This window comes from Phyllobates terribilis, unplaced genomic scaffold, assembly GCF_046119375.1.
Source record: "Phyllobates terribilis strain yellow unplaced genomic scaffold, ASM4611937v1 Scaffold_763__1_contigs__length_703860, whole genome shotgun sequence".
Lineage (NCBI taxonomy): Eukaryota > Metazoa > Chordata > Amphibia > Anura > Dendrobatidae > Phyllobates > Phyllobates terribilis.
Window position 1 is genome coordinate 348,596 of NW_027363523.1, and position 20,940 is coordinate 369,535.

General features: G+C 48.1%; 12 non-coding genes and 1 pseudogene across 12 annotated transcripts; all 13 read left to right on the forward strand.

Moving 5' to 3' along the window:
* The first annotated feature begins 126 nt into the window (after positions 1–126).
* Positions 127–317, forward strand: LOC141238718 (U2 spliceosomal RNA). The gene has a single exon (XR_012304169.1). It is a non-coding gene; the product is annotated as a U2 spliceosomal RNA (small nuclear RNA).
* Positions 318–1,425: 1,108 nt separating this feature from the next.
* Positions 1,426–1,616, forward strand: LOC141238719 (U2 spliceosomal RNA). Its single transcript, XR_012304170.1, has one exon. It is a non-coding gene; the product is annotated as a U2 spliceosomal RNA (small nuclear RNA).
* Positions 1,617–2,733: 1,117 nt separating this feature from the next.
* On the forward strand, positions 2,734–2,924 carry LOC141238720 (U2 spliceosomal RNA). Its single transcript, XR_012304171.1, has one exon. It is a non-coding gene; the product is annotated as a U2 spliceosomal RNA (small nuclear RNA).
* Positions 2,925–4,038: 1,114 nt separating this feature from the next.
* On the forward strand, positions 4,039–4,116 carry LOC141239052 (U2 spliceosomal RNA; annotated as a pseudogene).
* Positions 4,117–9,680: 5,564 nt separating this feature from the next.
* On the forward strand, positions 9,681–9,873 carry LOC141239028 (U2 spliceosomal RNA). Its single transcript, XR_012304468.1, has one exon. It is a non-coding gene; the product is annotated as a U2 spliceosomal RNA (small nuclear RNA).
* Positions 9,874–10,982: 1,109 nt separating this feature from the next.
* LOC141238722 (U2 spliceosomal RNA) lies at positions 10,983–11,173 on the forward strand. Its single transcript, XR_012304172.1, has one exon. It is a non-coding gene; the product is annotated as a U2 spliceosomal RNA (small nuclear RNA).
* Positions 11,174–12,287: 1,114 nt separating this feature from the next.
* On the forward strand, positions 12,288–12,478 carry LOC141238723 (U2 spliceosomal RNA). Its single transcript, XR_012304173.1, has one exon. It is a non-coding gene; the product is annotated as a U2 spliceosomal RNA (small nuclear RNA).
* A 1,118-nt stretch (positions 12,479–13,596) lies between these two features.
* On the forward strand, positions 13,597–13,787 carry LOC141238724 (U2 spliceosomal RNA). The gene has a single exon (XR_012304174.1). It is a non-coding gene; the product is annotated as a U2 spliceosomal RNA (small nuclear RNA).
* Positions 13,788–14,900: 1,113 nt separating this feature from the next.
* Positions 14,901–15,091, forward strand: LOC141238725 (U2 spliceosomal RNA). The gene has a single exon (XR_012304175.1). It is a non-coding gene; the product is annotated as a U2 spliceosomal RNA (small nuclear RNA).
* A 1,120-nt stretch (positions 15,092–16,211) lies between these two features.
* On the forward strand, positions 16,212–16,402 carry LOC141238908 (U2 spliceosomal RNA). The gene has a single exon (XR_012304352.1). It is a non-coding gene; the product is annotated as a U2 spliceosomal RNA (small nuclear RNA).
* A 1,096-nt stretch (positions 16,403–17,498) lies between these two features.
* LOC141238965 (U2 spliceosomal RNA) lies at positions 17,499–17,689 on the forward strand. Its single transcript, XR_012304407.1, has one exon. It is a non-coding gene; the product is annotated as a U2 spliceosomal RNA (small nuclear RNA).
* Positions 17,690–18,811: 1,122 nt separating this feature from the next.
* LOC141238726 (U2 spliceosomal RNA) lies at positions 18,812–19,002 on the forward strand. Its single transcript, XR_012304176.1, has one exon. It is a non-coding gene; the product is annotated as a U2 spliceosomal RNA (small nuclear RNA).
* A 1,123-nt stretch (positions 19,003–20,125) lies between these two features.
* Positions 20,126–20,316, forward strand: LOC141238728 (U2 spliceosomal RNA). Its single transcript, XR_012304178.1, has one exon. It is a non-coding gene; the product is annotated as a U2 spliceosomal RNA (small nuclear RNA).
* The last annotated feature ends 624 nt before the right edge of the window (positions 20,317–20,940 follow it).

The following is a 20,940-nucleotide window of genomic DNA, read 5'->3' on the forward strand; positions in this document are numbered from 1 at the left end:
GTGCAGGCATGTGAGGGATCTAGAGGTTGACAGCATGTCTTCTTAACGGGAGTCCAGGTGGCCATCTCCACAAATGGACTTTTCAGAATCCTTGGGTGGCACCGTAGTCGGAAACCAATTCTGGTTATCGCTTCTCGGCCTTTTGGCTAAGATCAAGTGTAGTATCTGTTCTTATCAGTTTAATATCTGATACGTCCCCTATCTGGGGACCATATATTAAATGGATTTTTAGAACAGGGAGATGGAAAAAGAGCTTGCTCTGTCCACTCCACGCATTGACCTGGTATTGCAGTATCTCCAGGACCGGTGCACCCCTTCTTTAATGCAGTTTCTAAAATCAGAAAGAATTGAATTCAATGCTTTTTGTTCATTTGGCTTGTTTGTCGGATTTTGGGATGGACTCTTTGGCTTTGCTTTTCTTCTCCTCATTGGATTTTTCATGTTAAAAGTTGCAGAAGCCAGATGACAAGCTCATTTTGGTTCAACTTCAGCAACTGTGCATTGCATTGCCATGTAATGTAATGCAATGCTATCTATCTAGCTCTCCCTCTATACTTCCTTTTGGATAAACAGACATATTAGGCAAGCATTTTGGAGCTTTCACCTAAATAACTACAGGTGGTGAGATAAGCTGCACAATATAATTGACCTTTCAGTATATTGTTGCACACACACCATCTATTTAGCAAATGCCCTTGTTATCAACAGCAGCATTTTAAACTCACCTGAGCTAACAGGTATGTGAGCTGGTTACTCTGCTGCGCTTAAAATTTCTTTTTTGGTTTGCTACAATGCCTTTTCTGAAACGTCTCCCTCTGCTGGAACACTGACTTCTTTCATTTAATGCCTGCAGACTATAAAAGAGAAACCAACCCAAAAAGTTTGGTTGATTAGTCTGTGGCATTCTTTTAAACTGTTGCTTATGGCGGTCTCTGTGAGCTTCTCAGTGACATTCAGCCATCCAGGTATCCCGCCTGCAGTAGACGGAATGTGGCAATGGAACGCTGGCTGCGCGTGTCATAATAGGCTCTGAGCCTTTATATACCTGCGCACAGCAGCAGCCACCTTCAGTCTGCTGCTGGACAGCCAGCAGCAGCAGCAGGAGAGGTAATTAATCAGCAACCCTCCTGCTAAGGGTAGACAGCTGCTCGTTCCACCCCCCCCCGCCTTAATTGGTTCTCCTCCCTTCCAACGGTGTTGAGGCGGGTGGGAACAGCCGGGGGTTGAGGGTACTGTGCTAAAAGAGGTGGAGTTATGCAGATCTAAAACGCGTGGATTGCAGCAGCAGCAAGCCGAAAAGTGCAGGCATGTGAGGGATCTAGAGGTTGACAGCATGTCTTCTTAACGGGAGTCCAGGTGGCCATCTCCACAAATGGACTTTTCAGAATCCTTGGGTGGCACCGTAGTCAGAAACCAATTCTGGTTATCGCTTCTCGGCCTTTTGGCTAAGATCAAGTGTAGTATCTGTTCTTATCAGTTTAATATCTGATACGTCCCCTATCTGGGGACCATATATTAAATGGATTTTTAGAACAGGGAGATGGAAAAAGAGCTTGCTCTGTCCACTCCACGCATTGACCTGGTATTGCAGTATCTCCAGGACCGGTGCACCCCTTCTTTAATGCAGTTTCTAAAATCAGAAAGAATTGAATTCAATGCTTTTTGTTCATTTGGCTTGTTTGTCGGATTTTGGGATGGACTCTTTGGCTTTGCTTTTCTTCTCCTCATTGGATTTTTCATGTTAAAAGTTGCAGAAGCCAGATGACAAGCTCATTTTGGTTCAACTTCAGCAACTGTGCATTGCATTGCCATGTAATGTAATGCAATGCTATCTATCTAGCTCTCCCTCTATACTTCCTTTTGGATAAACAGACATATTAGGCAAGCATTTTGGAGCTTTCACCTAAATAACTACAGGTGGTGAGATAAGCTGCACAATATAATTGACCTTTCAGTATATTGTTGCACACACACCATCTATTTAGCAAATGCCCTTGTTATCAACAGCAGCCTTTTAAACTCACCTGAGCTAACAGGTATGTGAGCTGGTTACTCTGCTGCGCTTAAAATTTCTTTTTTGGTTTGCTACAATGCCTTTTCTGAAACGTTGTCTCCCTCTGCTGGAACACTGACTTCTTTCATTTAATGCCTGCAGACTATAAAAGAGAAACCAACCCAAAAAGTTTGGTTGATTAGTCTGTGGCATTCTTTTAAACTGTTGCTTATGGCGGTCTCTGTGAGCTTCTCAGTGACATTCAGCCATCCAGGTATCCCGCCTGCAGTAGACGGAATGTGGCAATGGAACGCTGGCTGCGCGTGTCATAATAGGCTCTGAGCCTTTATATACCTGCGCACAGCAGCAGCCACCTTCAGTCTGCTGCTGGACAGCCAGCAGCAGCAGCAGCAGCAGGAGAGGTAATTAATCAGCAACCCTCCTGCTAAGGGTAGACAGCTGCTCGTTCCACCCCCCCCCGCCTTAATTGGTTCTCCTCCCTTCCAACGGTGTTGAGGCGGGTGGGAACAGCCGGGGGTTGAGGGTACTGTGCTAAAAGAGGTGGAGTTATGCAGATCTAAAACGCGTGGATTGCAGCAGCAGCAAGCCGAAAAGTGCAGGCATGTGAGGGATCTAGAGGTTGACAGCATGTCTTCTTAACGGGAGTCCAGGTGGCCATCTCCACAAATGGACTTTTCAGAATCCTTGGGTGGCACCGTAGTCGGAAACCAATTCTGGTTATCGCTTCTCGGCCTTTTGGCTAAGATCAAGTGTAGTATCTGTTCTTATCAGTTTAATATCTGATACGTCCCCTATCTGGGGACCATATATTAAATGGATTTTTAGAACAGGGAGATGGAAAAAGAGCTTGCTCTGTCCACTCCACGCATTGACCTGGTATTGCAGTATCTCCAGGACCGGTGCACCCCTTCTTTAATGCAGTTTCTAAAATCAGAAAGAATTGAATTCAATGCTTTTTGTTCATTTGGCTTGTTTGTCGGATTTTGGGATGGACTCTTTGGCTTTGCTTTTCTTCTCCTCATTGGATTTTTCATGTTAAAAGTTGCAGAAGCCAGATGACAAGCTCATTTTGGTTCAACTTCAGCAACTGTGCATTGCATTGCCATGTAATGTAATGCAATGCTATCTATCTAGCTCTCCCTCTATACTTCCTTTTGGATAAACAGACATATTAGGCAAGCATTTTGGAGCTTTCACCTAAATAACTACAGGTGGTGAGATAAGCTGCACAATATAATTGACCTTTCAGTATATTGTTGCACACACACCATCTATTTAGCAAATGCCCTTGTTATCAACAGCAGCCTTTTAAACTCACCTGAGCTAACAGGTATGTGAGCTGGTTACTCTGCTGCGCTTAAAATTTCTTTTTTGGTTTGCTACAATGCCTTTTCTGAAACGTTGTCTCCCTCTGCTGGAACACTGACTTCTTTCATTTAATGCCTGCAGACTATAAAAGAGAAACCAACCCAAAAAGTTTGGTTGATTAGTCTGTGGCATTCTTTTAAACTGTTGCTTATGGCGGTCTCTGTGAGCTTCTCAGTGACATTCAGCCATCCAGGTATCCCGCCTGCAGTAGACGGAATGTGGCAATGGAACGCTGGCTGCGCGTGTCATAATAGGCTCTGAGCCTTTATATACCTGCGCACAGCAGCAGCCACCTTCAGTCTGCTGCTGGACAGCCAGCAGCAGCAGCAGGAGAGGTAATTAATCAGCAACCCTCCTGCTAAGGGTAGACAGCTGCTCGTTCCACCCCCCCCCCCCGCCTTAATTGGTTCTCCTCCCTTCCAACGGTGTTGAGGCGGGTGGGAACAGCCGGGGGTTGAGGGTACTGTGCTAAAAGAGGTGGAGTTATGCAGATCTAAAACGCGTGGATTGCAGCAGCAGCAAGCCGAAAAGTGCAGGCATGTGAGGGATCTAGAGGTTGACAGCATGTCTTCTTAACGGGAGTCCAGGTGGCCATCTCCACAAATGGACTTTTCAGAATCCTTGGGTGGCACCGTAGTCGGAAACCAATTCTGGTTATCGCTTCTCGGCCTTTTGGCTAAGATCAAGTGTAGTATCTGTTCTTTTAAGAACACAAGAGCTACGATCTACACTTGACGAGAGCGATCGAACTCGGAAGGAGAAGAGCTTCGGAGCCCAGCTGACATCGCAGAAGGAAGGCGGATATCGGTGGGAGGAAGAAGCTCTAAAGAATCCAGAAGAAGACGAAGACTCGGAGAAGAATCGGACTGTCCTGTGGAATCTTCGAGGAAGAAAATCATCGAGACAAAGACCTTTCGGGGAATTTGTCCAGAACACGACGGGAGAAGAATCTGCATAGCTCCACCCATTCCAGGAAGAGTTCCAGATCCAGCTCCAAGAAGTAACTGCAGGAGGAAAGCCATGGCAAGCGCTGCGAGGAAGGCCGAAAAGAAGAGCCTGGAGCAGGGGACAGCCAGGAGGGCCCAGCCAGGAGCCGATTCTGACCCCAAGGACTCTGCCTCCACGGCTGGCCAGCAGAAGGGACCCCAGAAGCCCCGCCACGAAGCTCCAGCCCTGGAGCCATGGATGCGGCAGACGGTGGCCCTGAAGCTGAAGGAAGTGGATGGGAGGGTGCCGGACATGTCCTCGGACGTGTTCTGCCAGAAGATGCTGCTGGATCGAGGCTTCTCCAGGTCGGACACCCTCAGCATCCAGACCTTCTTGACGGGGATCTTCTTCGTCACCTTCGCCACTGTGAACACCTGCAGGAGGTTCTGGGAAATGGTAAGCGCAAAAGGACCGGATAATTCTTTCTCTGCCTTTACAGGTAGCTGCCCTATCCAGAGGGACGAAAGGAGGATCACGGTCTCCATGTGCAACCCGCACACCCCAGGCCAAGACATCTGTACCTTCCTGAGACGCTTCTGTTTGGTTGTGAAGGAACCCTCTCACATCCTGAATGGACTCGGCTTCTGGACAGGTAAGTGGTCGGTGACCGTTAGACTTCACAGGGACCTGGCGTACTCAGACGGACTTCGGCACCTGCCCCCGACATTCTCCATGGGCAACTCCTACGGCCTCATCTATTACCCGGACATGCCGCGGAACTGCAGGAGATGCGGCAAGAATGGCCACGAGATGAAGGACTGCAAGGAGGATGCCTGCAGGATTTGTCGAGTGACGGGACACAGCTCGAAGGACTGCCCGAAGAAGACGTCCTGCAACCTGTGTGGGCTGGCGGCTCATCTGTACAAGGATTGCCCCAAGCGTGAGAGATCCTGGGCATCGGTGGTTGCGACAACCCCAGCTCCGGAGGACAAGGCCCCGACGACCAGGCCTGTGAAGGTCAAGGACGCGACGACCAAGGCCCCAGCGGCCAAGGCTGAGACGACCAAGGCCAAAGCGGTCAAGGAGTCGGTGGCCAAAGCCCCAGCGACGGTCCCAGCAGCTCCGAAGCAGAAGAAAAAGTCAAAGGAGGGTAAGAGTTCTGTCATCCCTCTCTCGATCCCTCCCCCTGCCACCCCCGTCAAATCCCCCCCCACCCCGGCCACCCCTGCTGAGGATTCCACTTCCTCTTCCTCCTTCCCCTACTCCTCAGCAGGTGTCCTTTCCCCTGCCCCGGCAGCCACTCTCCCTCCCCAGACCATGGTAGCGGTGGAATTAACCTTTCCTCCACCCGCCGCTATCTATTCCGAGGAGGATTTTCCCCTTCTTGTCTCCCCAGTTCCAACCCGGGGAAAGAGGAAGGTGGAGGACAGCCCTGCTACTGAATCCTCCAAAAAGAAGATTCTGGATTTCGTAGGCGAAAAGGAGGATACCCTCCCTCAGCCAGAAGAGATGGAGCACATGGTTGAGACCCTGGTGGCCGAGCCAGAAGAGGAGGAACTGGTGGTCGCCGAGATCGAGGCCGCGCTGCTTGACCAGATGGAGGAAGAGGGCCTGCTGGTGATCCCGTCACCAGCAGTCAACACCGACGAGGGACTACCCGACCGGAGTGGTAACTAAGGTGTATTGCCTGCGCTAACTTTTTCTTTTTTCCCTACATGATGGCTAATATTAACTTATTTTCCATTAATGTCAGGAGCATCAAGGACAAGTTCAGACGTCAGACTATTTATGCCTTCCTTACTTCCCAGTTGTGTGATGTTTATATGTTGCAGGAATGTTCCCTTCCCTCCTCTAGGTCCTTCAAACATCTGGCCAGGGAGTGGTCCCACGGTCCATCCTACTGGTCCGGTGGGGGTGACTGCAAGTCTGCGGGGGTCGCAATTCTGATCAGGGGGGGCGCATTCACGCTTGAGTCCGTCCAGGAGCTCATCTGCGGTAGGGCTCTTGTTGTAGATGGCAACTGGGCAGGAGAACCTGTCAGGTTCATCAACGTGTATGCGTCCCCACTGAAGAATGAGCGTTTGGAGCTTTTCCAGACCCTGCGGCTTCAGCTTGCCACCACCAGGACCTTAGTGATGGCCGGGGATTTCAACTGCCCCATCGAGGAGGATGGTCGTAGTTCTGGCACATCTGCCAAGTTGGACATCACGTCCAAGCTGCTCATCGAGATGGTAACCGAGGCCTCTCTTCAGGACGTGGTGGGCTCCATGGGGAGAGGCTCCACGAACTATTCGTGGAGCCGACCCGATGGCTCACTCCGCTCCAGGATTGACTTTGTGTTCACCTCTCGGGCAGTCAGGCAGAGTAGGCACTCGATGGTCCCCTGCTTCTTCTCCGACCACAGAGCCATTCACTTACAAGGTGTCCTCGGCGACGGTGTTCCGTCCGGCCCCGGCTCCTGGAAGCTGAATTGTGCTCTGCTGGCTCAGGATGAAGTCGTGGAGGAGCTGAGAGCAGCCTACGCAATGTGGCAGTCCTACAAGGGTAGCTTCCAAACAGTCTCTGATTGGTGGGAATATGTTAAACTTGAGTTTCGCTGTTTCTTTCAGGCCAAGGGTCGACAACAGGCGTGTGAGAAGAGGAGGGACTTCAGAGGGCTGCAGCGCGAGCTGCGGTCGCTGCAGGACCTTCTTCACTGCGGCTGGGACGTGAGGGAGGAGCTGGAGGAGACCAAGAAGAGCCTGAAAAGGCACTTTGAGGAGGAGTCCAAGCGAATCGTCTTCCGTTCCAAAGTGGAGAATCTGGAGAAGGGTGAGAAATGTAACTCATTCTTTTTCAGGAAACTTCATGCCGGTCACACGCCCCTGAACGAGCTGCGAGACGAGAGCGGAAACATGCGACGTGGGAAGGAGGACGTGATGAGGGTCGTCAGCGACTTCTACAGCGAACTCTACTCCCACAAGACTACCGACCCCGACGCTGCTGATAAGTTCCTGTCAGGTATCACTAACCATCTTGATCCTGCAGGCACGGCAGCCTTGGACAAACCTCTGATGGTGGGCGAATTGCTCTCTGCCGCTAAATCCTTTAGGACCGGCAGGACCCCGGGCAGTGATGGTCTTCCAGCGGAGCTCTATGTAGCGCTGGGAGACCTCATCTGTCCGGACCTGTTGGACCTGTACGAGGAGATGGTGGTGGAGGGTAGAATGCCTCCATCTTTGAGGGAAGGAATGGTCACGATCCTGTACAAGCGGAAGGGAGAGAGGTGCGACCTGAGGAATTGGCGTCCCATCACTCTGCTCAACGTGGACTACAAGATCCTGGCCAAGACGATGGCGACACGACTTAAGACGGTCATCGGACGGATCATCCACCCGGACCAGACCTGCGCCATCCCTGGACGTCGCATCGCAGACAGCCTCGCTCTCGTGCGGGACACGGTCGAGTACATCAAGGTCCGCCGCGCACACGCGGCCCTGGTCTCCTTGGATCAGGAGAAGGCCTTCGACCGGGTTTCCCACGAGTTCATGGGCCGAGCTCTGCACCGGTTAGGTTTGGGTAACATGTTTTGTTCGTATGTCCGTCTGATGTATTTTGATATCCACAGCTCGGTGTTGGTGAACGGCTGGAAGACTGACCCCTTCCCTGTCCTCTCTGGGGTCAGACAAGGCTGCCCTCTATCACCTCTTCTTTTTGTTTGTGTTATAGAACTCTTCGCAGAGGCTATCCGGCAGAATGGAGAGATCAGAGGGATCACCGCACCGGGTCCGGGACGACACGAGGTCAAGTGCTCGCTCTACATGGACGACGTCACCGTCTTCTGCGCTGATCGTGGTTCAGTCGACGCCCTCGTCCAGACGTGTGAGAGGTTCGGCCGGGCTTCAGGGGCCAAAGTCAACTGTAGGAAGTCGGAAGCCATGCTCTTCGGGGATTGGCAGCCGGCCTCCTCCGCCCCCTTCCCCTTCAACATTCAACCGGATTTCCTCAAGGTGCTGGGAGTCTGGTTCGGGAAGGAAGGAGCGGCCCTCAAGTCCTGGCAAGAACGCTTGGCCAAGGTGAAGCAACGGATCGGACTCTGGAGCCTCAGACACCTCACTTGTGAGGGTAAGGCACTCGTCCTGCGTAATGAGGTCCTGCCCGTCTTGCAGTACACGGCGCAGGCCTGGCCCCCACACGTCACTGTGTGCAGGGCCATTACCAGGACAGTGTTTCACTTTGTCTGGGGATCCAAGATGGACAGAGTCAGGCGGGCCGTCATGTACAAGGAGCCTCGCAAGGGTGGGAAGGGCGTTCCAGATATCCCCACCCTCCTGCGATCCTCTTTTGTGTGTGATTGTGTCCGCCGGACTTTGCAAGTCAAGAATGGCTCCGCAGGCAGGTCCATGTCTCGCTTCTTCCTGCTTCCTCTTTGGAGGCGACTCGGCTGGGACAAGTGGGACAGCTCCTTCCCCTACAACTGGACGACGCCATGGTTCTACGGAGACGTCGTTCGATTTGTGGGGGAACATCAACTGGAGGGACTCAAGCCCGACTTGTGGAAGCCCAAAACTATCCACAAGCTCATCAGAGCCAAGGATGACGTGGAGAACATCACAGGACTTCACCAGGACACGCTGGAGACTGTGTGGACAAATGTGTCGTCTGACAGGCTGACGAACGGGCACAAGGAATTGTCGTGGATGGCGATTCAGGGCGGACTGCCCGTCCGGTCATTCATGCATGCCCGGAACCTGTGCAAGACCCGGTACTGCCCAAGGTGCCCCTTCGTGGCGGAAACATCTTTGCACACTTTTTGGGACTGCGGATTTGCACAGCGCCTGTTGACTGCCCTTGAGGACGACCTGAGGAACTCTGTCCCCAGGGCGAGCCTATCGCACCATTCTGTGCTTTACGGACTCTTCCCTGGGGTTCATACCGTCGGAGCCATCCAGGAGGCTTGGCGCCTTATGAACTGCTTCAAGGATGCCGTTTGGGTCGCCAGGAACCGGCTCATCTTGAGGAGGGAGAGGATGTCCATCCAGGACTGCCGCAGGCTGATCCACAGCCTGCTCAGAGACTATTCCATCGTGGACGGTCCGGAGGACGAGGATGAGGACTAAACCCCTCCTCCCCCTCTCCCCTTATGTGTCTTGTCTTTCAATAAAGCTTTGGGCCTGTGATTTTCCCCTCCCCATCCCCTTTTTCCCAATCCCCATCCCTTATCACGATTCGTCGTACTGTATTGATTGACATGCTTTTTCTTTCAGATTGAGTGTTTTGTGTAGCATAGGGGTGTGATGTGTCTAGTTAGTGCGTCGTATCCTCATGCTATGTAAATATGATGTAGAATTCTGTGTGTACTGGGCTGCGGCACTGTACACTGTCTGTTAACTTATTTTTTGTGCTAATAAAAGATATATTCAATCAAAAAATCTGTTCTTATCAGTTTAATATCTGATACGTCCCCTATCTGGGGACCATATATTAAATGGATTTTTAGAACAGGGAGATGGAAAAAGAGCTTGCTCTGTCCACTCCACGCATTGACCTGGTATTGCAGTATCTCCAGGACCGGTGCACCCCTTCTTTAATGCAGTTTCTAAAATCAGAAAGAATTGAATTCAATGCTTTTTGTTCATTTGGCTTGTTTGTCGGATTTTGGGATGGACTCTTTGGCTTTGCTTTTCTTCTCCTCATTGGATTTTTCATGTTAAAAGTTGCAGAAGCCAGATGACAAGCTCATTTTGGTTCAACTTCAGCAACTGTGCATTGCATTGCCATGTAATGTAATGCAATGCTATCTATCTAGCTCTCCCTCTATACTTCCTTTTGGATAAACAGACATATTAGGCAAGCATTTTGGAGCTTTCACCTAAATAACTACAGGTGGTGAGATAAGCTGCACAATATAATTGACCTTTCAGTATATTGTTGCACACACACCATCTATTTAGCAAATGCCCTTGTTATCAACAGCAGCCTTTTAAACTCACCTGAGCTAACAGGTATGTGAGCTGGTTACTCTGCTGCGCTTAAAATTTCTTTTTTGGTTTTCTACAATGCCTTTTCTGAAACGTTGTCTCCCTCTGCTGGAACACTGACTTCTTTCATTTAATGCCTGCAGACTATAAAAGAGAAACCAACCCAAAAAGTTTGGTTGATTAGTCTGTGGCATTCTTTTAAACTGTTGCTTATGGCGGTCTCTGTGAGCTTCTCAGTGACATTCAGCCATCCAGGTATCCCGCCTGCAGTAGACGGAATGTGGCAATGGAACGCTGGCTGCGCGTGTCATAATAGGCTCTGAGCCTTTATATACCTGCGCACAGCAGCAGCCACCTTCAGTCTGCTGCTGGACAGCCAGCAGCAGCAGGAGAGGTAAGTAATCAGCAACCCTCCTGCTAAGGGTAGACAGCTGCTCGTTCCCCCCCCCCCCCGCCTTAATTGGTTCTCCTCCCTTCCAACGGTGTTGAGGCGGGTGGGAACAGCCGGGGGTTGAGGGTACTGTGCTAAAAGAGGTGGAGTTATGCAGATCTAAAACGCGTGGATTGCAGCAGCAGCAAGCCGAAAAGTGCAGGCATGTGAGGGATCTAGAGGTTGACAGCATGTCTTCTTAACGGGAGTCCAGGTGGCCATCTCCACAAATGGACTTTTCAGAATCCTTGGGTGGCACCGTAGTCGGAAACCAATTCTGGTTATCGCTTCTCGGCCTTTTGGCTAAGATCAAGTGTAGTATCTGTTCTTATCAGTTTAATATCTGATACGTCCCCTATCTGGGGACCATATATTAAATGGATTTTTAGAACAGGGAGATGGAAAAAGAGCTTGCTCTGTCCACTCCACGCATTGACCTGGTATTGCAGTATCTCCAGGACCGGTGCACCCCTTCTTTAATGCAGTTTCTAAAATCAGAAAGAATTGAATTCAATGCTTTTTGTTCATTTGGCTTGTTTGTCGGATTTTGGGATGGACTCTTTGGCTTTGCTTTTCTTCTCCTCATTGGATTTTTCATGTTAAAAGTTGCCGAAGCCAGATGACAAGCTCATTTTGGTTCAACTTCAGCAACTGTGCATTGCATTGCCATGTAATGTAATGCAATGCTATCTATCTAGCTCTCCCTCTATACTTCCTTTTGGATAAACAGACATATTAGGCAAGCATTTTGGAGCTTTCACCTAAATAACTACAGGTGGTGAGATAAGCTGCACAATATAATTGACCTTTCAGTATATTGTTGCACACACACCATCTATTTAGCAAATGCCCTTGTTATCAACAGCAGCCTTTTAAACTCACCTGAGCTAACAGGTATGTGAGCTGGTTACTCTGCTGCGCTTAAAATTTCTTTTTTGGTTTGCTACAATGCCTTTTCTGAAACGTTGTCTCCCTCTGCTGGAACACTGACTTCTTTCATTTAATGCCTGCAGACTATAAAAGAGAAACCAACCCAAAAAGTTTGGTTGATTAGTCTGTGGCATTCTTTTAAACTGTTGCTTATGGCGGTCTCTGTGAGCTTCTCAGTGACATTCAGCCATCCAGGTATCCCGCCTGCAGTAGACGGAATGTGGCAATGGAACGCTGGCTGCGCGTGTCATAATAGGCTCTGAGCCTTTATATACCTGCGCACAGCAGCAGCCACCTTCAGTCTGCTGCTGGACAGCCAGCAGCAGCAGCAGGAGAGGTAATTAATCAGCAACCCTCCTGCTAAGGGTAGACAGCTGCTCGTTCCACCCCCCCCCCCCGCCTTAATTGGTTCTCCTCCCTTCCAACGGTGTTGAGGCGGGTGGGAACAGCCGGGGGTTGAGGGTACTGTGCTAAAAGAGGTGGAGTTATGCAGATCTAAAACGCGTGGATTGCAGCAGCAGCAAGCCGAAAAGTGCAGGCATGTGAGGGATCTAGAGGTTGACAGCATGTCTTCTTAACGGGAGTCCAGGTGGCCATCTCCACAAATGGACTTTTCAGAATCCTTGGGTGGCACCGTAGTCGGAAACCAATTCTGGTTATCGCTTCTCGGCCTTTTGGCTAAGATCAAGTGTAGTATCTGTTCTTATCAGTTTAATATCTGATACGTCCCCTATCTGGGGACCATATATTAAATGGATTTTTAGAACAGGGAGATGGAAAAAGAGCTTGCTCTGTCCACTCCACGCATTGACCTGGTATTGCAGTATCTCCAGGACCGGTGCACCCCTTCTTTAATGCAGTTTCTAAAATCAGAAAGAATTGAATTCAATGCTTTTTGTTCATTTGGCTTGTTTGTCGGATTTTGGGATGGACTCTTTGGCTTTGCTTTTCTTCTCCTCATTGGATTTTTCATGTTAAAAGTTGCAGAAGCCAGATGACAAGCTCATTTTGGTTCAACTTCAGCAACTGTGCATTGCATTGCCATGTAATGTAATGCAATGCTATCTATCTAGCTCTCCCTCTATACTTCCTTTTGGATAAACAGACATATTAGGCAAGCATTTTGGAGCTTTCACCTAAATAACTACAGGTGGTGAGATAAGCTGCACAATATAATTGACCTTTCAGTATATTGTTGCACACACACCATCTATTTAGCAAATGCCCTTGTTATCAACAGCAGCCTTTTAAACTCACCTGAGCTAACAGGTATGTGAGCTGGTTACTCTGCTGCGCTTAAAATTTCTTTTTTGGTTTGCTACAATGCCTTTTCTGAAACGTTGTCTCCCTCTGCTGGAACACTGACTTCTTTCATTTAATGCCTGCAGACTATAAAAGAGAAACCAACCCAAAAAGTTTGGTTGATTAGTCTGTGGCATTCTTTTAAACTGTTGCTTATGGCGGTCTCTGTGAGCTTCTCAGTGACATTCAGCCATCCAGGTATCCCGCCTGCAGTAGACGGAATGTGGCAATGGAACGCTGGCTGCGCGTGTCATAATAGGCTCTGAGCCTTTATATACCTGCGCACAGCAGCAGCCACCTTCAGTCTGCTGCTGGACAGCCAGCAGCAGCAGCAGCAGCAGGAGAGGTAAGTAATCAGCAACCCTCCTGCTAAGGGTAGACAGCTGCTCGTTCCACCCCCCCCCCGCCTTAATTGGTTCTCCTCCCTTCCAACGGTGTTGAGGCGGGTGGGAACAGCCGGGGGTTGAGGGTACTGTGCTAAAAGAGGTGGAGTTATGCAGATCTAAAACGCGTGGATTGCAGCAGCAGCAAGCCGAAAAGTGCAGGCATGTGAGGGATCTAGAGGTTGACAGCATGTCTTCTTAACGGGAGTCCAGGTGGCCATCTCCACAAATGGACTTTTCAGAATCCTTGGGTGGCACCGTAGTCGGAAACCAATTCTGGTTATCGCTTCTCGGCCTTTTGGCTAAGATCAAGTGTAGTATCTGTTCTTATCAGTTTAATATCTGATACGTCCCCTATCTGGGGACCATATATTAAATGGATTTTTAGAACAGGGAGATGGAAAAAGAGCTTGCTCTGTCCACTCCACGCATTGACCTGGTATTGCAGTATCTCCAGGACCGGTGCACCCCTTCTTTAATGCAGTTTCTAAAATCAGAAAGAATTGAATTCAATGCTTTTTGTTCATTTGGCTTGTTTGTCGGATTTTGGGATGGACTCTTTGGCTTTGCTTTTCTTCTCCTCATTGGATTTTTCATGTTAAAAGTTGCCGAAGCCAGATGACAAGCTCATTTTGGTTCAACTTCAGCAACTGTGCATTGCATTGCCATGTAATGTAATGCAATGCTATCTATCTAGCTCTCCCTCTATACTTCCTTTTGGATAAACAGACATATTAGGCAAGCATTTTGGAGCTTTCACCTAAATAACTACAGGTGGTGAGATAAGCTGCACAATATAATTGACCTTTCAGTATATTGTTGCACACACACCATCTATTTAGCAAATGCCCTTGTTATCAACAGCAGCCTTTTAAACTCACCTGAGCTAACAGGTATGTGAGCTGGTTACTCTGCTGCGCTTAAAATTTCTTTTTTGGTTTGCTACAATGCCTTTTCTGAAACGTTGTCTCCCTCTGCTGGAACACTGACTTCTTTCATTTAATGCCTGCAGACTATAAAAGAGAAACCAACCCAAAAAGTTTGGTTGATTAGTCTGTGGCATTCTTTTAAACTGTTGCTTATGGCGGTCTCTGTGAGCTTCTCAGTGACATTCAGCCATCCAGGTATCCCGCCTGCAGTAGACGGAATGTGGCAATGGAACGCTGGCTGCGCGTGTCATAATAGGCTCTGAGCCTTTATATACCTGCGCACAGCAGCAGCCACCTTCAGTCTGCTGCTGGACAGCCAGCAGCAGCAGCAGGAGAGGTAATTAATCAGCAACCCTCCTGCTAAGGGTAGACAGCTGCTCGTTCCACCCCCCCCCCCGCCTTAATTGGTTCTCCTCCCTTCCAACGGTGTTGAGGCGGGTGGGAACAGCCGGGGGTTGAGGGTACTGTGCTAAAAGAGGTGGAGTTATGCAGATCTAAAACGCGTGGATTGCAGCAGCAGCAAGCCGAAAAGTGCAGGCATGTGAGGGATCTAGAGGTTGACAGCATGTCTTCTTAACGGGAGTCCAGGTGGCCATCTCCACAAATGGACTTTTCAGAATCCTTGGGTGGCACCGTAGTCGGAAACCAATTCTGGTTATCGCTTCTCGGCCTTTTGGCTAAGATCAAGTGTAGTATCTGTTCTTATCAGTTTAATATCTGATACGTCCCCTATCTGGGGACCATATATTAAATGGATTTTTAGAACAGGGAGATGGAAAAAGAGCTTGCTCTGTCCACTCCACGCATTGACCTGGTATTGCAGTATCTCCAGGACCGGTGCACCCCTTCTTTAATGCAGTTTCTAAAATCAGAAAGAATTGAATTCAATGCTTTTTGTTCATTTGGCTTGTTTGTCGGATTTTGGGATGGACTCTTTGGCTTTGCTTTTCTTCTCCTCATTGGATTTTTCATGTTAAAAGTTGCAGAAGCCAGATGACAAGCTCATTTTGGTTCAACTTCAGCAACTGTGCATTGCATTGCCATGTAATGTAATGCAATGCTATCTATCTAGCTCTCCCTCTATACTTCCTTTTGGATAAACAGACATATTAGGCAAGCATTTTGGAGCTTTCACCTAAATAACTACAGGTGGTGAGATAAGTTGCACAATATAATTAACCTTTCAGTATATTGTTGCACACACACCATCTATTTAGCAAATGCCCTTGTTATCAACAGCAGCCTTTTAAACTCACCTGAGCTAACAGGTATGTGAGCTGGTTACTCTGCTGCGCTTAAAATTTCTTTTTTGGTTTGCTACAATGCCTTTTCTGAAACGTTGTCTCCCTCTGCTGGAACACTGACTTCTTTCATTTAATGCCTGCAGACTATAAAAGAGAAACCAACCCAAAAAGTTTGGTTGATTAGTCTGTGGCATTCTTTTAAACTGTTGCTTATGGCGGTCTCTGTGAGCTTCTCAGTGACATTCAGCCATCCAGGTATCCCGCCTGCAGTAGACGGAATGTGGCAATGGAACGCTGGCTGCGCGTGTCATAATAGGCTCTGAGCCTTTATATACCTGCGCACAGCAGCAGCCACCTTCAGTCTGCTGCTGGACAGCCAGCAGCAGCAGCAGCAGCAGGAGAGGTAATTAATCAGCAACCCTCCTGCTAAGGGTAGACAGCTGCTCGTTCCACCCCCCCCCCCCGCCTTAATTGGTTCTCCTCCCTTCCAACGGTGTTGAGGCGGGTGGGAACAGCCGGGGGTTGAGGGTACTGTGCTAAAAGAGGTGGAGTTATGCAGATCTAAAACGCGTGGATTGCAGCAGCAGCAAGCCGAAAAGTGCAGGCATGTGAGGGATCTAGAGGTTGACAGCATGTCTTCTTAACGGGAGTCCAGGTGGCCATCTCCACAAATGGACTTTTCAGAATCCTTGGGTGGCACCGTAGTCGGAAACCAATTCTGGTTATCGCTTCTCGGCCTTTTGGCTAAGATCAAGTGTAGTATCTGTTCTTATCAGTTTAATATCTGATACGTCCCCTATCTGGGGACCATATATTAAATGGATTTTTAGAACAGGGAGATGGAAAAAGAGCTTGCTCTGTCCACTCCATGCATTGACCTGGTATTGCAGTATCTCCAGGACCGGTGCACCCCTTCTTTAATGCAGTTTCTAAAATCAGAAAGAATTGAATTCAATGCTTTTTGTTCATTTGGCTTGTTTGTCGGATTTTGGGATGGACTCTTTGGCTTTGCTTTTCTTCTCCTCATTGGATTTTTCATGTTAAAAGTTGCAGAAGCCAGATGACAAGCTCATTTTGGTTCAACTTCAGCAACTGTGCATTGCATTGCCATGTAATGTAATGCAATGCTATCTATCTAGCTCTCCCTCTATACTTCCTTTTGGATAAACAGACATATTAGGCAAGCATTTTGGAGCTTTCACCTAAATAACTACAGGTGGTGAGATAAGCTGCACAATATAATTGACCTTTCAGTATATTGTTGCACACACACCATCTATTTAGCAAATGCCCTTGTTATCAACAGCAGCCTTTTAAACTCACCTGAGCTAACAGGTATGTGAGCTGGTTACTCTGCTGCGCTTAAAATTTCTTTTTTGGTTTGCTACAATGCCTTTTCTGAAACGTTGTCTCCCTCTGCTGGAACACTGACTTCTTTCATTTAATGCCTGCAGACTATAAAAGAGAAACCAACCCAAAAAGTTTGGTTGATTAGTCTGTGGCATTCTTTTAAACTGTTGCTTATGGCGGTCTCTGTGAGCTTCTCAGTGACATTCAGCCATCCAGGTATCCCGCCTGCAGTAGACGGAATGTGGCAATGGAACGCTGGCTGCGCGTGTCATACCTGCGCACAGCAGAAGCCACCTTCAGTCTGCTGCTGGACAGCCAGCAGCAGCAGCAGCAGCAGGAGAGGTAATTAATCAGCAATCCTCCTGCTAAGGGTAGACAGCTGCTCGTTCCACCCCCCCCCCGCCTTAATTGGTTCTCCTCCCTTCCAACGGTGTTGAGGCGGGTGGGAACAGCCGGGGGTTGAGGGTACTGTGCTAAAAGAGGTGGAGTTATGCAGATCTAAAACGCATGGATTGCAGCAGCAGCAAGCCGAAAAGTGCAGGCATGTGAGGGATCTAGAGGTTGACAGCATGTCTTCTTAACGGGAGTCCAGGTGGCCATCTCCTCAAATGGACTTTTCAGAATCCTTGGGTGGCACCGTAGTCGGGAACCAATTCTGGTTATCGCTTCTCGGCCTTTTGGCTATGATCAAGTGTAGTATCTGTTCTTATCAGTTTAATATCTGATACGTCCCCTATCTGGGGACCATATATTAAATGGATTTTTAGAACAGGGAGATGGAAAAAGAGCTTGCTCTGTCCACTCCACGCATTGACCTGGTATTGCAGTATCTCCAGGACCGGTGCACCCCTTCTTTAATGCAGTTTCTAAAATCAGAAAGAATTGAATTCAATGCTTTTTGTTCATTTGGCTTGTTTGTCGGATTTTGGGATGGACTCTTTGGCTTTGCTTTTCTTCTCCTCATTGGATTTTTCATGTTAAAAGTTGCAGAAGCCAGATGACAAGCTCATTTTGGTTCAACTTCAGCAACTGTGCATTGCATTGCCATGTAATGTAATGCAATGCTATCTATCTAGCTCTCCCTCTATACTTCCTTTTGGATAAACAGACATATTAGGCAAGCATTTTGGAGCTTTCACCTAAATAACTACAGGTGGTGAGATAAGCTGCACAATATAATTGACCTTTCAGTATATTGTTGCACACACACCATCTATTTAGCAAATGCCCTTGTTATCAACAGCAGCCTTTTAAACTCACCTGAGCTAACAGGTATGTGAGCTGGTTACTCTGCTGCGCTTAAAATTTCTTTTTTGGTTTGCTACAATGCCTTTTCTGAAACGTTGTCTCCCTCTGCTGGAACACTGACTTCTTTCATTTAATGCCTGCAGACTATAAAAGAGAAACCAACCCAAAAAGTTTGGTTGATTAGTCTGTGGCATTCTTTTAAACTGTTGCTTATGGCGGTCTCTGTGAGCTTCTCAGTGACATTCAGCCATCCAGGTATCCCGCCTGCAGTAGACGGAATGTGGCAATGGAACGCTGGCTGCGCGTGTCATAATAGGCTCTGAGCCTTTATACACCTGCGCACAGCAGCAGCCACCTTCAGTCTGCTGCTGGACAGCCAGCAGCAGCAGCAGCAGCAGGAGAGGTAATTAATCAGCAACCCTCCTGATAAGGGTAGACAGCTGCTCGTTCCACCCCCCCCCCCCCCCGCCTTAATTGGTTCTCCTCCCTTCCAACGGTGTTGAGGCGGGTGGGAACAGCCGGGGGTTGAGGGTACTGTGCTAAAAGAGGTGGAGTTATGCAGATCTAAACGCGTGGATTGCAGCAGCAGCAAGCCGAAAAGTGCAGGCATGTGAGGGATCTAGAGGTTGACAGCATGTCTTCTTAACGGGAGTCCAGGTGGCCATCTCCACAAATGGACTTTTCAGAATCCTTGGGTGGCACCGTAGTCGGAAACCAATTCTGGTTATCGCTTCTCGGCCTTTTGGCTAAGATCAAGTGTAGTATCTGTTCTTATCAGTTTAATATCTGATACGTCCCCTATCTGGGGACCATATATTAAATGGATTTTTAGAACAGGGAGATGGAAAAAGAGCTTGCTCTGTCCACTCCACGCATTGACCTGGTATTGCAGTATCTCCAGGACCGGTGCACCCCTTCTTTAATGCAGTTTCTAAAATCAGAAAGAATTGAATTCAATGCTTTTTGTTCATTTGGCTTGTTTGTCGGATTTTGGGATGGACTCTTTGGCTTTGCTTTTCTTCTCCTCATTGGATTTTTCATGTTAAAAGTTGCAGAAGCCAGATGACAAGCTCATTTTGGTTCAACTTCAGCAACTGTGCATTGCATTGCCATGTAATGTAATGCAATGCTATCTATCTAGCTCTCCCTCTATACTTCCTTTTGGATAAACAGACATATTAGGCAAGCATTTTGGAGCTTTCACCTAAATAACTACAGGTGGTGAGATAAGCTGCACAATATAATTGACCTTTCAGTATATTGTTGCACACACACCATCTATTTAGCAAATGCCCTTGTTATCAACAGCAGCCTTTTAAACTCACCTGAGCTAACAGGTATGTGAGCTGGTTACTCTGCTGCGCTTAAAATTTCTTTTTTGGTTTGCTACAATGCCTTTTCTGAAACGTTGTCTCCCTCTGCTGGAACACTGACTTCTTTCATTTAATGCCTGCAGACTATAAAAGAGAAACCAACCCAAAAAGTTTGGTTGATTAGTCTGTGGCATTCTTTTAAACTGTTGCTTATGGCGGTCTCTGTGAGCTTCTCAGTGACATTCAGCCATCCAGGTATCCCGCCTGCAGTAGACGGAATGTGGCAATGGAACGCTGGCTGCGCGTGTCATAATAGGCTCTGAGCCTTTATATACCTGCGCACAGCAGCAGCCACCTTCAGTCTGCTGCTGGACAGCCAGCAGCAGCAGCAGCAGCAGCAGGAGAGGTAATTAATCAGCAACCCTCCTGCTAAGGGTAGACAGCTGCTCGTTCCACCCCCCCCCCCCCGCCTTAATTGGTTCTCCTCCCTTCCAACGGTGTTGAGGCGGGTGGGAACAGCCGGGGGTTGAGGGTACTGTGCTAAAAGAGGTGGAGTTATGCAGATCTAAACGCGTGGATTGCAGCAGCAGCAAGCCGAAAAGTGCAGGCATGTGAGGGATCTAGAGGTTGACAGCATGTCTTCTTAACGGGAGTCCAGGTGGCCATCTCCACAAATGGACTTTTCAGAATCCTTGGGTGGCACCGTAGTCGGAAACCAATTCTGGTTATCGCTTCTCGGCCTTTTGGCTAAGATCAAGTGTAGTATCTGTTCTTATCAGTTTAATATCTGATACGTCCCCTATCTGGGGACCATATATTAAATGGATTTTTAGAACAGGGAGATGGAAAAAGAGCTTGCTCTGTCCACTCCACGCATTGACCTGGTATTGCAGTATCTCCAGGACCGGTGCACCCCTTCTTTAATGCAGTTTCTAAAATCAGAAAGAATTGAATTCAATGCTTTTTGTTCATTTGGCTTGTTTGTCGGATTTTGGGATGGACTCTTTGGCTTTGCTTTTCTTCTCCTCATTGGATTTTTCATGTTAAAAGTTGCAGAAGCCAGATGACAAGCTCATTTTGGTTCAACTTCAGCAACTGTGCATTGCATTGCCATGTAATGTAATGCAATGCTATCTATCTAGCTCTCCCTCTATACTTCCTTTTGGATAAACAGACATATTAGGCAAGCATTTTGGAGCTTTCACCTAAATAACTACAGGTGGTGAGATAAGCTGCACAATATAATTGACCTTTCAGTATATTGTTGCACACACACCATCTATTTAGCAAATGCCCTTGTTATCAACAGCAGCCTTTTAAACTCACCTGAGCTAACAGGTATGTGAGCTGGTTTCTCTGCTGCGCTTAAAATTTCTTTTTTGGTTTGCTACAATGCCTTTTCTGAAACGTTGTCTCCCTCTGCTGGAACACTGACTTCTTTCATTTAATGCCTGCAGACTATAAAAGAGAAACCAACCCAAAAAGTTTGGTTGATTAGTCTGTGGCATTCTTTTAAACTGTTGCTTATGGCAGTCTCTGTGA